Here is a 20,253-nt window from a genome sequence, read left to right as displayed (position 1 = left end):
CTCTTGGGCTTAAGGGATTCTCTTGCCTCACCCTCCCAAGTAGCTGGAATTACAGGCGCCCACGACAATGCCTGGCTTTTTTCTTTTTTTTTTTTCTGGTAGAGACAGGGTCTCTCACTCTGGCTCAGGCTAGTCTTGAACCTCTGAACTCAGGGCAATCGACCCATCCTTGGCCTCCCAGAGTGCTAGGATCACAGGTGTGAGCCACCACACCCAGGCTCTCCCATCAAGATTTAAAGACAGGGATCCCTCAAACATAGAAATGATAAAGAGTTTAAAAGATCTCCTTAAATTGGTAGAATAAGAATACATGAAATAAACTTGTACTCCCTCTTCCAAAGAGAAAAACTCATATGAGGAATAGTGTGTTCTACCTTATCATTTCTGATCTCAACATCAAAGAATCAAAGCCACCATTTGACAAGTGTATAAAATAGGTAGATTATGTCTTTAGTTTCTTACCTGATGAAACATACAACTCCCATAGTCAGGAGTTCATTGCCATGATTTCATAGGAAATGCATCATTTCATCAATCTGTTCAAGGGATTCCGGTCAGTAGTTAGGGTATAGAAATAGAATCTATAGAATCTAATATATGCTATCCATCTCCACCTCACCCAGGGAGGAACTAACATTGTGCTTGAAAGCATTTTAAAGAAAGCTGTTATAATACCAAGAAAAGCTGGAGAACAAGCAAGAATATACACTTAGAAGTCAAAGAGAAATGATTTTACAAATATGGCAAAGGGTAGGGATACCCTGTGACATGGTGAACAGGTGGTTACTCAGGGATTACATTAAGTTAATATTTTTTTAGTCTAGCATTTTCATTCCTTTAATTGTATTTTCTTTCCTTACACACTTAGTGTTTTCTCTAGAGCTTATAATATACATAATAACTTATTAAAATCTCCTTCCAATTTATATGAAGTTAATTCCAGTGATATATAGAAATGTTACCCCTATATAATTTTATTCCTTCTTCCTTTTTTGTGTTATTATTTTACATATTACAATCTATATCTATTACAAACCCTATAATACATTGCTATAATTATTATTATACTTTACATAATTTTATGTCTCTTCAGGAAGCTATATATTTATGCAGTTTGCAATAATAACCATCCTATTTATCATTTCTTAGCTACCTTTATTTTTTGCATTGAATTAACATGTAGAAATACAAATAAATTTTTCTTTTTGTTCTGCTTATAGATTCAGAGTATGAATTAAAAATGTCCATTTTGCAAAAAAAAAAAAAGTTGAGAAATATCTGACAGTGTACTCTTCTGAATAAGATTATTTTCTATTACTTTGTTATAAATATTCAGATTTCTCACAACCATTTTCACCAAAGTTAGTGCTAGAAAAAAAATCCCATCTTAAATTTCTGACTTCCTAGTCCTATAATTATTATGCTGTATATGTTTTTGAGGAACTGAAAATTAACGGCAAATATGACTGTGTTTTCTATAACTACTACTCCCTCCAGTTATAGGCCCTTGAAAATATTGAACTTAAGACTGTAAACTTATTTTTTTTTATGTTGGTCTAACATTTATAGCAGGCTTACTAGGTTTTGTTACAAGTAGTCTGATAATTCAAAGGTAATTGGAGTCTCTCAATTTCTCATCTAGAAATTTCCCACTACCTCAAAACCATCAGAATGGACAATGCAAAAATTGTGTTCTCTACATTGCTAATTATTTCAGTCGTCATATTTATGCTTCAAATTCTTATCTGTAGATGGAACAGATATGAGGAAAGTGGTGTGCAGAGTTCATACTGATCATTGATGCTGTTTGATAAAATAGACCCCCAACTTAATTTTCACAAATACTTGTACTACATTGAACAAAAAATCTATATGTGAAAGAGTGCTCAGTGTATGATTTATGTTAAGTTCAAGAAGAAGTAAAACTTTCCCATGAGGTTAAAAATCAAAACAATGGATATCCTTAGGAGGGGCTATTGACTGGAAGGGGTCAGGAAAGGAACATCTTCAGTGCTGGCAATGTTCTATTTCTCTGCATTCTAGCTATTCAGGTGTGTCCAAGGTATGACATGCCACTTATGATCTGTGTACTTTTTATTGTATTGTATATGTCAATAAAAAATGTAAAACAATGTCATTGATTTGAAGATTTTTTCCTTTAAATTGTGATCTACAATATTGCACTCTATCATTTACCAGATAGGAAAATATCTTCCAAGGGAAGAAAAGAACTTGATGTGATAGAAATAAATAAATAAAAAGAAATCTGAACTCTGCTCACCAAAATGCATTAATGTACACATCTATGATTTAATTAAAATCAATACATAAATAAATTTAAATCACAAGCTAAAATTTGCTCCCCTCAAAATTAAAAGATCCCTGCTAGTTTAAACTAATACATTTTATTTATTTTATCCTTGGCATTTAAACAAAAAGTATATGTGCCACTCACATGTGGGCACAATATATAAGTGCAAACAAAAGTCATTTATCTGTTTTTTTTTATCTTAAGAGTATCATGAAAATATCTCAGTGACTTTAAGTATATAGATGATTCCATATCCTATGGATTTTTCTGTGGTGTGTCCTTCTGGACCAGAGAGCCACTAGTTAAGTATGAATGTCACTAATACATTCACTAATACATCCTAGTGGTTATAGACTATCAGCCACATAAAAACAGAGTTGAAACAAATGGAAATAATTTAAATTCCAAAAGAAAATGGAAACACCCTAATTTTGAATAACAGATACTGGTTAAATAACTCATGTGACTTAATATGATTGAAAACATGATACTTTTGTTTAAAATCATATTATCACAAACATTTACAAATATGTGAAAATGTTATCTATATACTTTATGTCAAAAAGTAGGTTACATAGCAGTATGTTTCATTTAAAATAAATTATATATACACAATCCAGTACCACCTGATGACTTCCCTGCCTCTCAACAATTTCTGTAAAATCAAACTCCCAATACTCCAGCCTCCGGAAGTAAAAGGCCATTCCTCAAATCACAGAAAATTCCTGGGTGGGGGGGTTAAGTTCTTTTGTTTGCCTTCATTTCTAGGTTCCTGCTTATATATATGCTGTATTAATCCACATACAAAACTAAAATTTTTCCTTTACTCCATAATAAAAAAATGTATAAAAATCTTTTGGAGAATATGGGGTTTAACAGACATTAATAAAAATTTAGGAGGAACTGAAAGAAAAGTTTAATTTCAATGTCACAAATGCACTCAAACGGAACATTAAGAATTGCTATTCTTTGTTGATCCATTCATGGGTTGATGGGCATTTGGGTTACTTTCATGACTTGGTAATTATAAATTAAGTTGCAATAAACATTCAAATATCTCTGTGGTAAAATGATTTTTGTTATTCTGGGTAGATACCTAGTAAGGGGATTGTGGGATCAAATGGAAGGTCAACTTTTAGTTCTTTGAGGATTCTCCATACTTCTTTTCCATTAAGGTTGTATTAGCTTGCAATCCCACCAGTAGGAGGATGATAGGGAGCTAGAGGGAGAGCATTTGCTGGGATCTCATCTAATGGGCAAAAAGCGAGGGACTTCTTTTACAATTGGAACTTTAACTTGAAAGTGAGACCAATGTAATCTAAAAATTTGTACTCTCATAATAATTGAAATTGAAATAATCTATTTCAATACATATTGAAATAAAAAAGAATTGCTATTCTTAAAATCCTGTCTCTTTCACTCTCTCCTCCTACTCTCTCTCTCTGCCACCCCTTCTCTTCTCTTCCTTATCTCTCAGGAGAACACCTGTACCTAGCTCTTTTCCCAGATAAAGAAAAATTCCCCATTTATCCGCAAAGGCAAAAAATTCTGATGCCAATGATGAATTTAATATTCTTCCATTTCATTACATAAACAAAGAAAAAAATCATAAAACCCTCAAAACATTAACAGTGATTAACCTCTGTGGTAGGATTATGGATAAATTCATTTTATAATTTTATGGATCTTCAAACTTTCTACAATGAGCATGCATTTATTGCATTTTAACATGTAAATCTGAACAATGAATTATATTTAACTGGAGACTTATTGAATAATATTTATAAGTGAATGAAATTCAGGTAAATATAATACAAGAAAAGAAAGGTTATAGGAGGTAAAAGAAATCAATTTTGTAAAACATAATTAAACATAATGCTACTTACCAATGTAATAATTAAGACTCTATAGCAGAATATATCTGTTTTACAGTTATTATGAGAAAAAAATAGGAATGGAAGGAATTTGTGTCTAGAGTATATTGAAGAACTAATAACTTGTCAATGAGAGGAAAATAATATACTTTTTAAATAGGTAAAAATATTTGAATAGACATTTTTCCAAAGGAAATATTCAAATGGCCAATAAGCATATTAAAAAAAATTCAAGATCAGTATCTGTTGGATAAATGCCAATCATAACCATAAGGAGATAACATATCACAAAGAGGTAACACTTAGCAATCTCTAGTATGCTATAATAAAAAAAAGACAGATGATATCAAGTATTGGTAAGGATTATGAAAAATTGAAACTCTCATACAGTGCCAGTGTAAAAGTATTCTGGTGCAGACAATATGGAAAACAATTGAATAGCTTATAAAACAATGAAACATGAAGTTACTACATAAGCCTTCAATTCCATTCCTAGGTACATGCAAGGTCTGAAGTTCATGAACTTGCCACCACGTGCTTACATTGGCAGCACTGTACAAACAGTATATCTTGGTATATCAGTGTCTCACAGCTGTATTTGTGTCCATGTGTGGCAGTGTCCTGCTGAGTGGCATTTATTATTGTTGTTGAGTATTGTCATGTGCCATTGTGAGAATGTTGGAGATTGAGTTAGAACAATGAACAAACATTAAATTTCTTGTTAAACTTGGAGAGAGTAGGAATGAAATCAGGTATATGTTAGTTCGAATTTATGGGAATAATGCTGTAAGGAAAACAGCAGTGTACAAATGGATTAAATGTATTTTTCTGAGGGGAGAGAAAACATCACTAATGAAGAGGGGTTGAGGCAGTCAGTAATGAGCAGAACTGACAAAAACATCACAAAAATCCATTAAATTGTGCATCAAAATTTTCAGCTGACTGTGAGAAATATAGCAGACCATGTGAACTATAGCAGACCAAGTAAATAACCATAGAGAAACATTTAGGGTTATCTTAACCAAAAATCTTGGCCGGAGAAAGTGTGGCTCTTGCATCATGACAATGCACCAGCTCTCATGGCACTGTCTGTGAGGGAGTTTTTAGCCAGTAAACAAATAACTGTGTTGGAACACCCTCCCTCCCTACTCACCTGATCTGGCCCCCAGTGATTTTTCTTTACCTGAAGATAAAGGAAATATTGAAAGGAAGATATTTTTGTGATGGGACATCAAGGGTAATACAAAGATATTTCTGATGGTCATTCTAGAAAGAGTTCCAAAATTGCTTTGAAATACGGACTAGTCACTAGTGCTATCAGTGCATGGTTTCCCCAGGTGAGTACTTGGAAGGTGACTGTGGTGATGTTCAGCAATGAGGTATGTAGCTTTTCTAGAATGAGTTCTCACACTTAATTCTCAGACCTTGTATTAAAGAGAAATATAATGTATGTGAACACAAAAACTTACACACAAGTGTTCATAGCACCATTATTTATAACAGTCAAAAAGTGGTAACAAGCCAAATGCAGTCACCTAATGAATGGACAGACAAAATGTGGATATTCATGCAATGTAATGTCACTCAGTCATAAAAAGAAATTCAATAGAGATGCATGCCATAATGTTGGTGAACCTTGGAAATTTTAGTGCTAAGTGAAGTTAAGCCATAACAAAGGGCCAAATATTTTCTTTTAGGGCCAAATATTTTTGAATTCCATTCATATAAAATGTTCAGAATAAGAAAATCTACAGAAAGAGACAATAGATTACTGGTTGCTTAGGGCCGAGGATGGGGTAGATAGCTAACAGTGACAGCTAATAGGTGTTGAATTTCTTTGGAGGGTTATGGAGATGTTCTAAACTGATTTCCAAGTTCTGGTCATGTCATATAAGATCTATAAGATCTTGGAAGTCATCACTCCATCAAAACAAAAAGTAAAAACCTGAACAAGCTGAAATCTAATGATTCTTTGACTTATAAGAGTAGTAACATTGGAGGACAAACTGCTGCTGTGAATTATAAAAACAGGAGAATACAGAGAATCAAAACTTACCTATGATCGCTAATCTCTCTGTAAACAGAACCAGTGTAGGAAAACCTAAACTATAGCTCACAAATTCCTGGAGTTTCAGTGTGGAGAAGTCTGAAAGGCAAAATCTCTAGGGAGTCACAGCCATATGCAGGAGCCCCACACTTTTATGAACCTAAGTTCCACATTCTCACTGTGAATATTGGAGACAAATCCCCTCATGCTTCCAGTAAAGGGAGAAGAAAATTAACTACTTTGGAGTGTGCCATAGCATTCTGATCTTTTTGATAAAGCCTGACCTCAAGATAATTTATTTTAACAGAATATAAACTATTATGGTTTTATTAGAACCTAAATTACCTGAGGGAAAGGAAATAATTTAACTCCAGTGAGCCTGGCCTTTCATGGAGTACATGGGAAATACCTAACTCCATTGCTATCTAAACTTCCACCCAAGTCTATCGCAATCAAGCCATCCTGTCTTACCAGAGGCATAGGCTCACTAACAGACTAAGATTCAATCATAGGACTATTGAAAGCTTCTCCTCCTTCTACATCTTACCACATTACTAAAGGACTATTTATAGTAGCTTATTTTCCCCAGTATATTGTGTTCACCTTTCAACAACAACAAAATTACAAGGCTCATAGAACAGCAATAAATAAATAAATAAATAAATAAAATTAAAAATCCACAGTTTGAAGAGACGAAGCAAGAAACAGAATTAGACTTAGATAAGGCAGGAATATTGGAATTATTAGACTGGAAACTTAGAGAAACTCTGATTAATATGCCAAGGGCTTTGATGGATAAAGTAGACAGCATGCAAGAACAGATGGGCAAATGTAAGCAGACAGAAGGAAATTCTAAGAAAGACTCAAAAACAGTGCAACAGAAATGAAGAATGCCTTTGATGGGCTCATTAGTAGACTGGACATGGCTAAGAAAAGAACTTTTAAGCTGAAAAATATGTCAATAGTAATGTCCAAAATGGAAAATCAAAGAGGAAAAAAAAGACTAAAAAAAATTGAAGAGACTATCCTGGAACTGGGGGACAATTATAAAAGGTATAACAGATATGTTATGGGAATAGCAGATGGAGAAGTGAGAAAGGAACAGAAGAAATATTTGAAGCAATAATTGCTAAGAATTTCCCCCAAAATTATTACCAACGACTAAACCACAGATCCAGGAAGCTTAGAGAAAACCAAGCAGGATAAATGTAAAACACACACTACACTTATGTATCATATACAAACTACATAACTTGTACATCATATGTAAACTACAGAAAATTAAAGGTAAAATCTTGAAAGAGGCCAAAGAAAAACCACCTTAATGATAGAGCAAAGGTAAGAGTTACATCCAATTCCTTCTCAGAAACAATGCAAGCAAGAAAAGAGTACAGTGAAATATTTAAAGTGTTGAGAGAAAAAAACACACCAAAGTAGATTTCTGTATCAAGCAAAATTATTGTTCAAAAGTCAAGGAGAAATAGACTCTCTCAGACAAACTTTTTGAAGAATTTGTTGCCAGTAAACTTGTTTTGCAAGAAATATTAAAATAGGTTCCTTAGAGAGAAGGAAATGATGTCTAGAGACTCAAATATACATAAAGAAAGAAAGAGCGTTGGAGGAGGAATAAGTGAAGATAAAATTAAAACTTTGATTTTTCTTATTCTTCTTTGATGTTTTAAAGCTGTATTAGGAACAGAATATTTGTTTCTCTAGGAATTCTTTTCTTCCGGCTGTCTTGAAGTGAAATTAACAAACAAAATGGTATAAATTTAAGGTGTACAACACGCTGATTTGAAATGCATACATACTGTGAGATGATTACCATAATCAAGAAAGTTATTTAATACATCAATCACTTGACATAGTTAACTTTTTGATTTGTGGTAAGAACATTTAGTATCTTCCCTCTTAGAAAATTTAAAGTAGAAATTATACAGTATTATTAACCATAGTCATTTTAGGTCTCCAGACCTTATTTCTCTTATACTAAAAGTTTATATTCTTTTACTAATATCTTCCCAGTTACCCCATACCCCAAATCCTCCCAACCAATATTCTACTATGTTTCCATGAGTCTGAATTTTTATATTCCACATGTAAGTGAAATCATACAATATTTGTCTTTCTCTGTCTGACTTATTTTACATAGCATAATGCCCTCAAGACTTGTATATGTTGTTACAAGTGACAGGATTTCTTTCTTTTTATATGGCTGAATAATATCCCGTTTTGTGTATATATTTGTATCCATTTTTGGATAGATAGGTTGTTTCTATGTCTTAGCTATTGTGACTAATGCTGCAATGAATACGAGAGTATAGATATCTCCTTTAGATATGAATTTCATTTTCTTCAAATATATCCAGAGAAGTGAGGTAGCTGGATCATATAGTAGCTCTATTTTTAAATTGGACACACACATGCAAAACATGAATTTAGACATAAGCCTTATACAGTTCACAAAAATGAACTCAAAGTACATCATTGACTTGAATGTAAAATGCAAAACTGTAAAACCCCTAGAAGATAAAGATGAAAACCACTTAACTGACCTTAGATGTGACAATGACTTTTTAAATACAACACCAAACTCACAATTTATGAAATACATAATTGATAATCTGATTTCATTAAAATTAATACTCTGTTAAAAGCACAATCAAGAGAATGAGAAGACAAGTCACAGACTGGGACATATTCTATCCAAAAAGACACACTGGATGAATGACTATTATCCGAAATATACAAAGAACTCTTAAATCTCAACAATAGGAAAATGAACACGGTTAAAAATTAGGCAAAAAACATGAACAGACACTTTGCCAAGGAAGACACACAGATGGCAAATATGCGAATGAAAAGATGTTCAACATCATATGTCATTAAGAAATTACAAATTAAAACAACAGTAATATGCCACTACATACCCAATAGAACAGTCTAAATCCAAAACATTGACAATACAAAATGCTAGTGGGATTGCAGAGCAACAAGAGCTGTCATTTGTTGCTTGTGGAGTGCAAAATGGTACAACCACTTTAGAAAGTAGTTGGGCAGTTTTTCACAAAACTAAGCATACTCTACCATTCATTCCAGCAATCGTGCCCCTTCGTATCTACTCAAATGAGTTGAAAACTTGCATCCCCACAAAAACCTACACACACGTTTATACCAGTTTAACTCATAATTGCTGAAAACTGAAAGCAAAAAAGATATTCTTTAGTAGATGAATCCAGACAATGGAATATTATGCACTTCTAAAAAGGAACCAGCTATCAAGGGATGAAAAGACATGGAGAAACCTTAAATATGTATCATTAAATGAATGGAGGCAATTTGTAAAAGCTATGTATTGTGTGATTCCAGCTGTTGGACATTTTGGAAAAGGAAAAACTATGGAAACAGTAAAAGGATCAGTGGGGCCGGGGTTGGTGGGAAGGGAGGGATAACTAAGCAGAGCATAGAGGATTTTTAGGCAAGTGAAAATAATCTGTGTAATACTATAATGGTGACTATATGTTATTATACATTGGTCCAAATCTATAGAAAGTACAACAGCAAGACTGAACTCTAATGTAAGCAATGGACTTCCAGTGATAATGATGTGTCAATGTATGCTGATCAATTATAAGGAAGGTACAATTCCAGTGCAGGATTTTGAGTGTGTGAGAGGCTGAACATATATGGGGGCAGAGAGTACATGGGAAATCTGTAAGTTTAGGCTGTGAACCTAAAACTATTTTAAAAGTTATATGCATTTATATGTTCCAAAATTGATTCTGGTGGTGGATGAACAACTCTGAGAATGTTCTAAAAGCCATAGACTTGTCCATTTTATATGAATCTATTGTATGGTATGTACATTTTTGTTGTGTCTTAATGCTGCTGTATAAGTTACTACAAACTGGGTGGCTTACAAGAACAGAAATTTCTTTTCTTAAAGTTCTAGAGGCCAGAAGTCAAGAGTGTAGGGCTACACTCCTAGAGGCTCTGGAGAAGGATCCATTTTGCTTCTTTTAACTCCACTAACTTCTTTAGTGGTTTCTGGCATTTCTTGGCTTGTGGCATCATCACTCCAATCTCTGCCTCAGTGGTCATATTTCTATATCTTCTTCTACCAGTCATCAAATCTACTTCTGCTTCCTTTATATAAGTACACTTGTGATAGCATTTAGTGTCTTCCTGGTTAATTCAGGATAATCTAGCCATTAAAATGCCCTTAACTTAATCATTCACAAGTGTTAGCCATGTAAGGTAATGTTTGCAGAGTCCAATAATTGCAAATAAAACATAATTAGAGATTGTTATTTAGCCTTCTATAGACTGATTTTTCAATGAATCTGTTAATATAGATGACCACAGACATGTCTTAAAAATGTAGAGATGAAGCTGGGCACAGTGACTCACACCTGTAATCCCACGCTCCTTTAGGCTGAGGCAGTAGGACTTCTTGAGCTCAGAAGTTAAAGGCTTGCCTGAGCAAGAGTAAAACCTTGTCTCCACAAAAAATTTAGGGCTGGGCATGGTCACTCATGCCTGTAACTACACTCTGGGAAGCTGAGGTGGGTGGATTGCCTGAGCTTAAGAATTGAAGACCAGCCTGAGCAAGTGTGAGACCCTGTCTTTAAAACATAGCCAGGCATTGTGGTGGGCGCCTGTAGTCCCAGCTACTTGGGAGGCTGAGGTAAGAGAATCATTTGAGTCCAAGAGTTTGAGGTTGCGGGGAGGTATGACCTGGCACTCTACCCAGGGCAACAAAGTGAGACTGTCTCAAAAAAATATATATTAATTAATTACATTAAAAAATAAAAAATAAATAAAAATGTAGAGATGCTAAGAGAACTCAATTTATTGAGTTTAGAGATTTATTAGTAAATGTTTTTCTCATGATCTGTATTGTGTTATTTAACTTTAAAAATTTAGGAGACTCTTTGAAAAAAGCTGTTCATTTCTTGACCTTACACAGCATATTGATATGATATCAATAAAGACAATTAACCAGAAGTGTACAGTTGACATTTCTTCTATATTTGATAAAAATGTGTAATTTGCTGAACCGAAAATATTGGAAAATCGATCAAGTTGAATTTTTCATAATTCAAAAAGGTGCTGAATTTATATTAGATATATAACCAGGAAAAGGATTCTTTGTTCGAATTTCAATCTATATGCTCTTCAGAAGATGCATTCTAAAGAAATAGGTTTTTAAAATCAAAGAGAAATTACCCAAAGTAAATTTAAATTATCACAAATAAAAATGATGTTATCACTAGCTCTAAGACAACTTCTAAAATGTATTTTACTGTCTATAACAATGATTCCATTTGTTTGGACTTTTCTACATTAGTGATAGTTTTAATTAACATATTTTGCAAATAGTAAGTCATGGTTGCTTGAGGAAAAAATCAGTGTTCTTTTTTTCCATTTGAAAAGTCCTTAATATTTTTAAAAAACACTTTCTCATACATTAATTTTTTTTTTGACAGTCTCACTGTGTCGCCCTCAGTAGAGTGATGTGGTACCACAGCTCACAGCAACCTCAAACTCTTGGACTTAAGCGATTCTCTTGCCTCAGCCTCCCTAGTAGCTGGGACTATAGGCGCCCACCCCCATGCCTGGCTATTTTTTTGTTGCAGTTGTCATTGTTGTTTAGCTGGCCAGGGCTGAGTTCGACCCCTCCTGCCTTGGTGTATGTGGCTGGAGCCATAACCACTGTGCTATAAGCACCAAATCCATATACATTAATCTTAAAATATTCTTGTCCCTTGGTTACTCAGTTAAAGACTACTGCTATAAACAGATTTTGCAGATGGAATTAAGGTTGCTAATCCATTGACCTTAAGATAGAGTACCATAGATTATTTTGTAATGTAATGTAATCACAAAGGACCTTTAAAGCAGAGAGGAAAGTAGGATACAGAAGAGATGTGCTGGAGGAGATACAACAGAAGAGTCAGAAATATTTCAAGCAGGGCAGTGCCTGTGGCTCAAAGGAGTAGGACACCAGGCCCATATACCAGAGGTGGTGGGTTCAAACCCAGCCCTGGCCAAAAACTGCAAAAAAAAAAAAAAATTTTTTTTAAAAAGAAATATTTCAAGCATGAGAGTGCATCTTCATTGTCTATTGGTGGCCCTGAAGGAGACAAGTAGCCAAGGAATGCCAGAGACTTTCAGAAGCTGAGAACAAGTTCCAGCCAACAGCCAGCAAGGAAATGAGGACCTAAGTCCCACAGCTTCAAAAGTGAATTTAAATATCGACTTGAATGAGCCTAGAGGATTTTTTTCCCTTGAGTTTTCAGAAAGGAACGCTGCTGGCCGACAGCTGCGTTTCTGCTTGTATCTAAGCAGAGGAGCCAGCTAGACTATGCTGTTCCTAGACTTTAGACCTACAGATGTGTGAGGCAATAAATTGGTGTCATTTTAATCCATTAAATTTATGGTAATATCCTAGCAATAGGAAACTAATAGAGTCGGGCAGCATGCAGTGGCCAAGTAATGTGGTTAGGCTCCTCTGGGCTTACCTTTTCCTGTGTTCCCTTGCTTGCTCCGACGCCTCCAGAAGCGGAGAAATTCTTACTTGATTTATACAGTACAAATCTAGTATTGGAGCCCCAGGTGAGTGAATGCTGATGTGATGGTATGCTCTTACATGGGTAGGTATAAAGGATGGGTAGGTATAAAGGTTTTCTAGTGATCCCTATTTTCCACCAAAGACCCCTCCATGCAGTTTGCTGATGTAGATGATGCCTTCCTTTGTCTGGATTGTTCATAAGACTTACTATTCCCTTTCTATTTGTGACTTCTACCACTATAGTCCCAAACTATCTCACCTGGGGTCATCTCGTTTACCAGGTAGTTCTTGCTCCCTCTCTTTCTCTCTCTTTTTATATTTATTTATTTATTTATATATTTAAGTAATGTTATTAATCATCATATATATATATATTTTTTTTAGACAAAGTCTCACTCTGTGGCCCTGGGTAGAGTGTCATGGCCTCAGCCTAGCTCATAGCAACTTTAAACTCCAGGGCTCAAGTGATCCACCTGCCTCAGGCTCCAGAGTAGCTGGGACTACAGGCACCCACCACATCCCCCAGTTAGTTTTTCTATTTTTAGTGGAGATGGAGTCACACTTTGCTCAGGCTGCTCTTGAACTTCTAAGTTCAGGTGATCTGACCTCTTCAGCCTCCCAGAGTGCTAGGATTACAAGCGTGAGCCACTGCACCTGGCCATCGGATAGTCCTCTTGAACAGTCTCTTTTAAAATTCAAATCCTGGGAGAAATGTCCGCCACTCCCAACACAGACTTCTCAATTTGCTCTGCTAGTCCACTTCAAGTAGCCACTGGTCTTTAGGATTTCTAGCAGTGAATCAAGTTCTAGTTCCTGCATTTCACAAATTCTGGAAGACACTTCTCTGAGTGGATCTCTTAAAACTCTGTCTCACTTGAGTAGGAAAACGCTCCAGCATTCCAGCTTTTTAACAAAATCTTCTCAACCAAATCTTTTAAATGATTAATGAATTCTTGACTTTCCTTTAAAAAGTGTTAAGTGGGTGAAGAGATCATTCTGCCGGTCCTGCTTGGACGGTAGGGCACCACACTTTAGAATGTAGGGGTAATTGGCGTCCATTGTTATATACTTTAGAGCAGGCTCCTCAAACTACAGCCTGCAGGCTACATGCAGCCAGTCTAGGACATTTATCCAGCCCACAGGGTGTTTTTGCCACCACTGCCTGTCCCGCTTAGCAGCCAGTTTGTCCCAGGGCCCACAGTCCGGCCCTCCAACGGTCTGAGGGACAGTGAACTGGCCCCCTTTAAAAAGTTTGAGGACCCCTGCTTTAGAGTCTCACTCAAATTGAGATAAGAAGTATCTTATTTAAAATTCTGTTTTGCTTATTAATCTATGTGTTTACAGATACTCAGAAAACCTAGAAGTATATGCCCTCTAAGAGGTATATGAAAGTGATTTGTACTTCTTATTCTCTATACTTCCATAGGGTTTTAAAAAGTTTCATCTTTCATAGTGAGAATTATTTTAACTTAAAAAAGAAAGAAGGAAACAAAAGCAGAAACAGATGCTGTAATATTGAGAACAAATGAGAAGTTTCGAGAAGATAGCAGTGCAGTGTTACACAATACAGAGAAGTGAGAACACACAATACTAAGGAAAAAGTTCTGGGGGGGGTGGGAACTTGGACAAAGTTTATGATATAAGGAAGAAATTTGTTATTGACTACAGAAATCTCTTCTGACCCCACACTCATAGATCAAATTCCTTGCTTGACAATACGGCTTGAATATTGATGTAAATCTCCACGTGAATTTGTTCAAAGCTGAATTGCTTATCTCCTCACCCGGAATGTTAGGCCTACTTCATGCTTCCCCATAGCAGTAAATAGCTTCCTCCCTGTTACTACTTACACCAGTTTCCTGAAAATCTGGAGAATTTTATCCCACTTTGTATCCTTGATTCTATTCTCTCTCTCCCTCCCCTCACTTAATCTGTTATCAATTCCTGTCCAATCTGCTATAAAATATATCTTAAACTTGTCCGAATTTTACTATTTCTAATACTAACCGATTGGTCTAAGTCGCCATCATCTCCTTCCTGGATGATGGAAATAGTTTCTGAACTAATTTCTCATTCTATTCTCCCCACCCAACCCATACCAAATGAATTCTCCACCCAGAGACTAAAAGGGCAATTTTACAATGCTATATGATCATATCCCTACCCAGTTTTCAAAAATAGATAAAGAACCAATCTTATTGGACTTATACATGTAATCTGAATATATATATATTTCACGAATATGGTCCCTGTGTGGCATTATGATCTTATCCTATTTCTCTCTCATCATTCTTCTTGTCCACTGTTCTGCAGTCACACTAGCCTTCTTTTAGTCAAGGCCTCCTTTTTCTTAGAATCTTTGTCCTCTCCTCATTGTCATGCTCCTTCCTCTACTATGCGCATGGCACACTCTTTCCTCATTCATCAGTTACTTCTTCACAGAGTTTTTTTTTTTTTTTTTTGAGACATTGCCTCATTTTGTTGCCCAGGCTAGAGTACAGGGGCACAGTAATAGCAGCTTACTGCAGCCTTGAACTCCTGGGCTCAAGGGATACTCCTGCCTCAGCCTCCCTAGTACACAGGACTACAGGTGCTCACACCACACCTGGCTATTCTTTTAAATTTTTGGTAGAGACAAGTTCTCATTATGTTGCCCAGGCTAGTCTCAAACTCCCAGCCTCAAGCACTCTTCTCATCTTAGCCTCCCAACGTGCTGGGGTTACAAGAATGAGCCACCATGCCCAGCCATTATATCATTATATTCTCCTACATCATCATAAGTTTTAATCCCACTTTGTAATCATATATATATGACTGTCTATTTTACCACTATTTCTTCAGAGTCTAGCACAATGTTTAGCACGTACAGATGCTTGACAGATATTTATTCTTTTAAATTTGGTTGAATGTGGTACAGCAATTGCACCTTCAACCCTTTCAAGCCCATTTCCAGGGGCTTTGCATGATCAACAACCAAATATTGTGTTCTTTCACCCATAAGTGACTACCCATAAGTGTTCAATCCTTAGTCATGTCTGTCCAATTTTGCTCAAGTAAATAACAGAGAAGCTCACAAAAGAAACAAAAGTTGGATCTTGTCCATTTAGCCCCACTATAAGCCCCTGGGTCTTATATTTCTGAATCAGAATTTTCCTTTATATTACTATTAAATAACTTTTGATTCAGTATTGAATTACTTGCTGTCTAGACTACTGCAGTAGCTTTCTAACTTGCCTCTCTGCTTTCTACTTCTGTTCCAGTCTATCTTTTTTTTTTCTTTTTTTTGAGACAGTCTCAAGTTGTTGCCCTGGGTAAAGTGCCATGACATCATAGCTCACAACAACCTCCAACTCTTGGGCTTAAGCGATTCTCTTGCCTCAGCCTCCTAAGTAGCTGGGACTACAGGCATCCACCACAATACCTGGCTATTTTTGGTTGTAGTTGTCATTGTTGTTTGGCAGGCCCAGGCTGGATTCAAATCTGCCAGCTCCAGTGTATTTGGCTGGTGCCCTAGCCACTTGAGCTACAGGTGCTGAGCCAACATATCTTAAATAATATAGCCAAACTAATTTTTTTTCCTTCTCTCTCTAATAATTAAGGATGATGAACAATTTTTCATATGTTTGCTAGCCATTTGTCTGTCTTCTTTAGAGAAGGTTCTGTTCATCTCTCTTCTCCATTGATGTATGGGATTGTTGGCTTTTTTCATGTGGATTAATTTAAGTTCTCTATAGATCCTAGTTATTAAGCTTTTGTCTCATTCAAAATATGCAAATATCCTTTCTCCTTGGGTAGGTTGTCCATTTGCTTTGGTTGTTGTTTCCTTAGCTGTACAGAAGCTTTTCAGTTTAATTAAATCCCATTTGTTTTTGTTGTTGTTGCAATTGCCACAGCAGTCTTCTTCATGAAGTCTTTCCCCAGGCTGATATCTTCCAGCATTTTTCCTATGCTTTCTTTGAGGATCTTCATCATTTCATGCCTTAAATTTAAGTCCTTTATCCATCTTGAATCAATTTTTGTGAGTGGAGAAAGGTGCAGGTCCAGTTTCAGTCTTTTACATGTGGATATCCAGTTCTCCCAGCACCATTTGAATAAGGAGTCTTTCCCCCAGTGTACATTCTTTTTTGGTTTATCGAAGATTAGATGGTTGAAAGTTGTTGGTTTTATTTCCTGGTTTTCTATTCAATTCCGAATGTCAATGTCTCTATTTTCTTATGCCAGTACCATGCTGTTTTGACCACTATGGCCTTGTAATACAGCCTAAAATCTGGTATGGTGATGCCTCCAGCTTTGTTTTTATTACTAAGAACTGCCTTGGCCATACAGGATTTTTTCTGGTTCCATACAAAACACAGCATCATTTTAATTTTAATTTGCAGAAATGCAAATTAAAATCACCCTGAGATATCATCTAACCCCAATGAGAATGGCCCATATCACAAAATATCAAAACTGCAGTTGCTGGCGTGGATGTGGAGAGAATGGAACACATTTACACTGTTGGTGGGACCTCAAACTAATACAACCTTTTTGGAAGGAAGTATGGAGAAACCTCAAAGAACTCAACTTAGACCTCCCATTTGATCCTACAATCCCATTATTGGGCATCTATCCAGGAGGAAAAAAAAACTTTTATTATAAAGACACTTATACTAGACTATTTATCACAGGTCAATTTATAATCACTAAAATGTGGAAACAGCCTAAATGCCCCTCAACCCAGGAATGAATTGGCATGCTGTGGTATATGTATACCATGGAATACTATTCAGCCATTAAAAATGGATATTTTGCAGCACTTGTATTAACCTGGATGAAGGTGGAACACATTATTCGTAGTGAAGCATCACAGGAATGGATAAGCATGAATCTTATGTATCCAATTTTGATATGAGGATAATTAATGATAATGACACAGTGGGAGTGGGGGAGGGGGAGAGCAGGCAGAGAAAGAAGGAGGAATGGGGTGAGGGAAAGGAAAAAAGAAAAGAAAATAGTTGAGTAATTCTCACATAGATTGGATTTAATTTTGACCAAAGTACATTATTTGAACAATAATTTATAATTCAACTTATTAATACATTGTTTAGGATATTGTATCCTCATTTATAAATGAAGTATGTTTGCAATTTCCCTTTATAATAATATATTTTTTCCAATTTTAGTATCAGGTATTTCCAGATGAAGTAGAATGAATTTGAAGTATTTCTTCTTTTTCTATTGTCTATAAGATTTGGCATGATCTGTTTTTTGAAATTATTTTCTATTTTTATTTATAAATATTAGTTGTTTATTTTTTGAGACTTAGGAAAATTTTTTTTCTCCTGCTCTAAAATCTTTAGTAGTCACCCATTGTCTTGCTCTCTCTCTCTCTCTCTTTCTCTCTCTCTCTTTCTCTCTCTCTTTTTAGAGACAGAGTCTCATTTTGTCACCCTGGGTAGAGTGCCTTGGCATCACAGCTCACAGCAACCTCTAGCTCTTGAGCTTAGGTGATTCTCTTGCCTCAGCCTCCAGAGTAGCTGGGACTATAGGCACTCACCACAATGCCCAGCTATTTTTTGTTGTTGCAGTTTGGCCAAGGCTGCATTCAAACCTGCCACCCTTGGTAAATAGGGCCAGAGCCCTACTCACTGAGCAACAGGTTCCTACCCACCCATTATCTCTTAAAGTAAGGACGAACTCCTCAGGCCCTCATAATCTTTTCCAAAGATACCTTACAGGAATGATCAAATTAAATACAGACAGGACCAGTAAGATAACATGAATGTATTAATTAAGCCAAGTCAGATATAAAAACATAAGGAGTTGTCAGACCTGTGACAAACTGAACAGTGAGGATTTACCTGAACATGTTCAAATTAAATGAACCAAAATACTTAAAGTAATGTTTTTTTTTTTTCAAAAATCCCTACTTTTCTGGTTAAACAAAATATGCTCAGGGCTGCAATATGCCCATATGATGTCAACTTGAAAATCTTGCTTTACCATCTTATATCTATTATTTTCTCATATTTACTCATTCTGCAATAAACTCATTCCATTTGACAACTTTACTAACACTCATCCTTCTGCCTTGAGCAACAATTCTCAATAATACGTACACACTGAAAATGCTTAGAGAGGTTTTAAAAAGTTCTAATGCTTACCATGTTTCCCCCCAGATAAGACCTACCCCCAAAATAAGCCCTAGTGGGATTTCTATGCATTTGTTAAATATAAGCCCTACCTCGACAGTGTCTTATTTGGGGGGAAACACAGTAGCTAGCACCCAAACCAATTAAATCAGAAAATCTTCCCAGTATTTCTAAAGTATCCCAATAATCCAATATGCTACAAAATTTGAGAAATACTGGCCTGGTATTAATTCCCTATATGTCTTCTTGTTAAATCAAAATCCTTGCAGAGCACTTGAAATACAACTTTCTCTATGAAGTCAGTCCCTCAAAACCTTAAAAGAATACAGTATCTCACATGTCACTATTTGCACTTTTCTTATAAGATATATTTTACTTTTACTACTAAGCTACTTAAAACAATATACATTCATTATCTTACCATTTTCATAGGTCTCTAGTGTTATTGCCCTGGTTCAAGCTACTATCATACCTACCCATGCCTAGTCAGTTGTGATAGTTCCAAAGTAATTTCTCTTTTTCAACCCACCACCTCTCACCCATACCCAATCCATATGATACCCAACACACTCAATCACCATTTCATAATGTACCCTTGATTATATCACTCCCTTGCTTTATAAAACAAAAATAACAAACAAACTTCTTCAATTTACCATAGTCTATAGGACGCTCCATGATCCTGTCTAGTTTCCTCTTCTGGTCCATCATAGTACAGGTGCCCTGACCTTCTTTCAGAAAATATTCTCTACTTAAGGGTTTGCATGTCAGAAATCCAATTTTCAGTTGAGATTGTGCTCTTGTATGTACCCTAGGGTCCTCTTTCAAAGTTCATTTGAATGCTTGCCATCATCAACTTCTTTGTGGTTATAGTAGTACTACAGACTACTGTCTCTGTTTCCTTGCTAGCTGTTCATCAGCAACAGGAAAATACTCTCAAGTCTTCTGCATGTGGATCCCTCCATATTTAATTGAGCAGTAGTTCCTTTATTTTCCATGTGCTTTGAATCTCTGATTTCCTCTTCAGTTTTCCATTCAGAGAAAACTTTCTACTTTTTAAAGACTTGTGCTATTAGGTTAGACTCATCTTAATATTATTCCCATCTTATAATCAGCTGATTATTGACCTTAATTACATTTGAAAACCTTTTTTCATTGTGTTACATAATCAAGGCAGTAATGCTAGGAAGAGAACCTCATGAAGGCCATTACCAGATGACCAAAAATCGCATTACAACAAAGACATTTGTATCAGAATGTTTATTGCAGCCCAATTCATAATTGCCAGGTCATGGAAGAAGCCCAAGTGCCCA

Source organism: Otolemur garnettii, unplaced genomic scaffold (assembly GCF_000181295.1).
Source record: "Otolemur garnettii isolate 467f Iridium unplaced genomic scaffold, OtoGar3 scaffold00201, whole genome shotgun sequence".
Taxonomy (NCBI): domain Eukaryota; kingdom Metazoa; phylum Chordata; class Mammalia; order Primates; family Galagidae; genus Otolemur; species Otolemur garnettii.
This window is presented reverse-complemented; position numbering follows the sequence as displayed.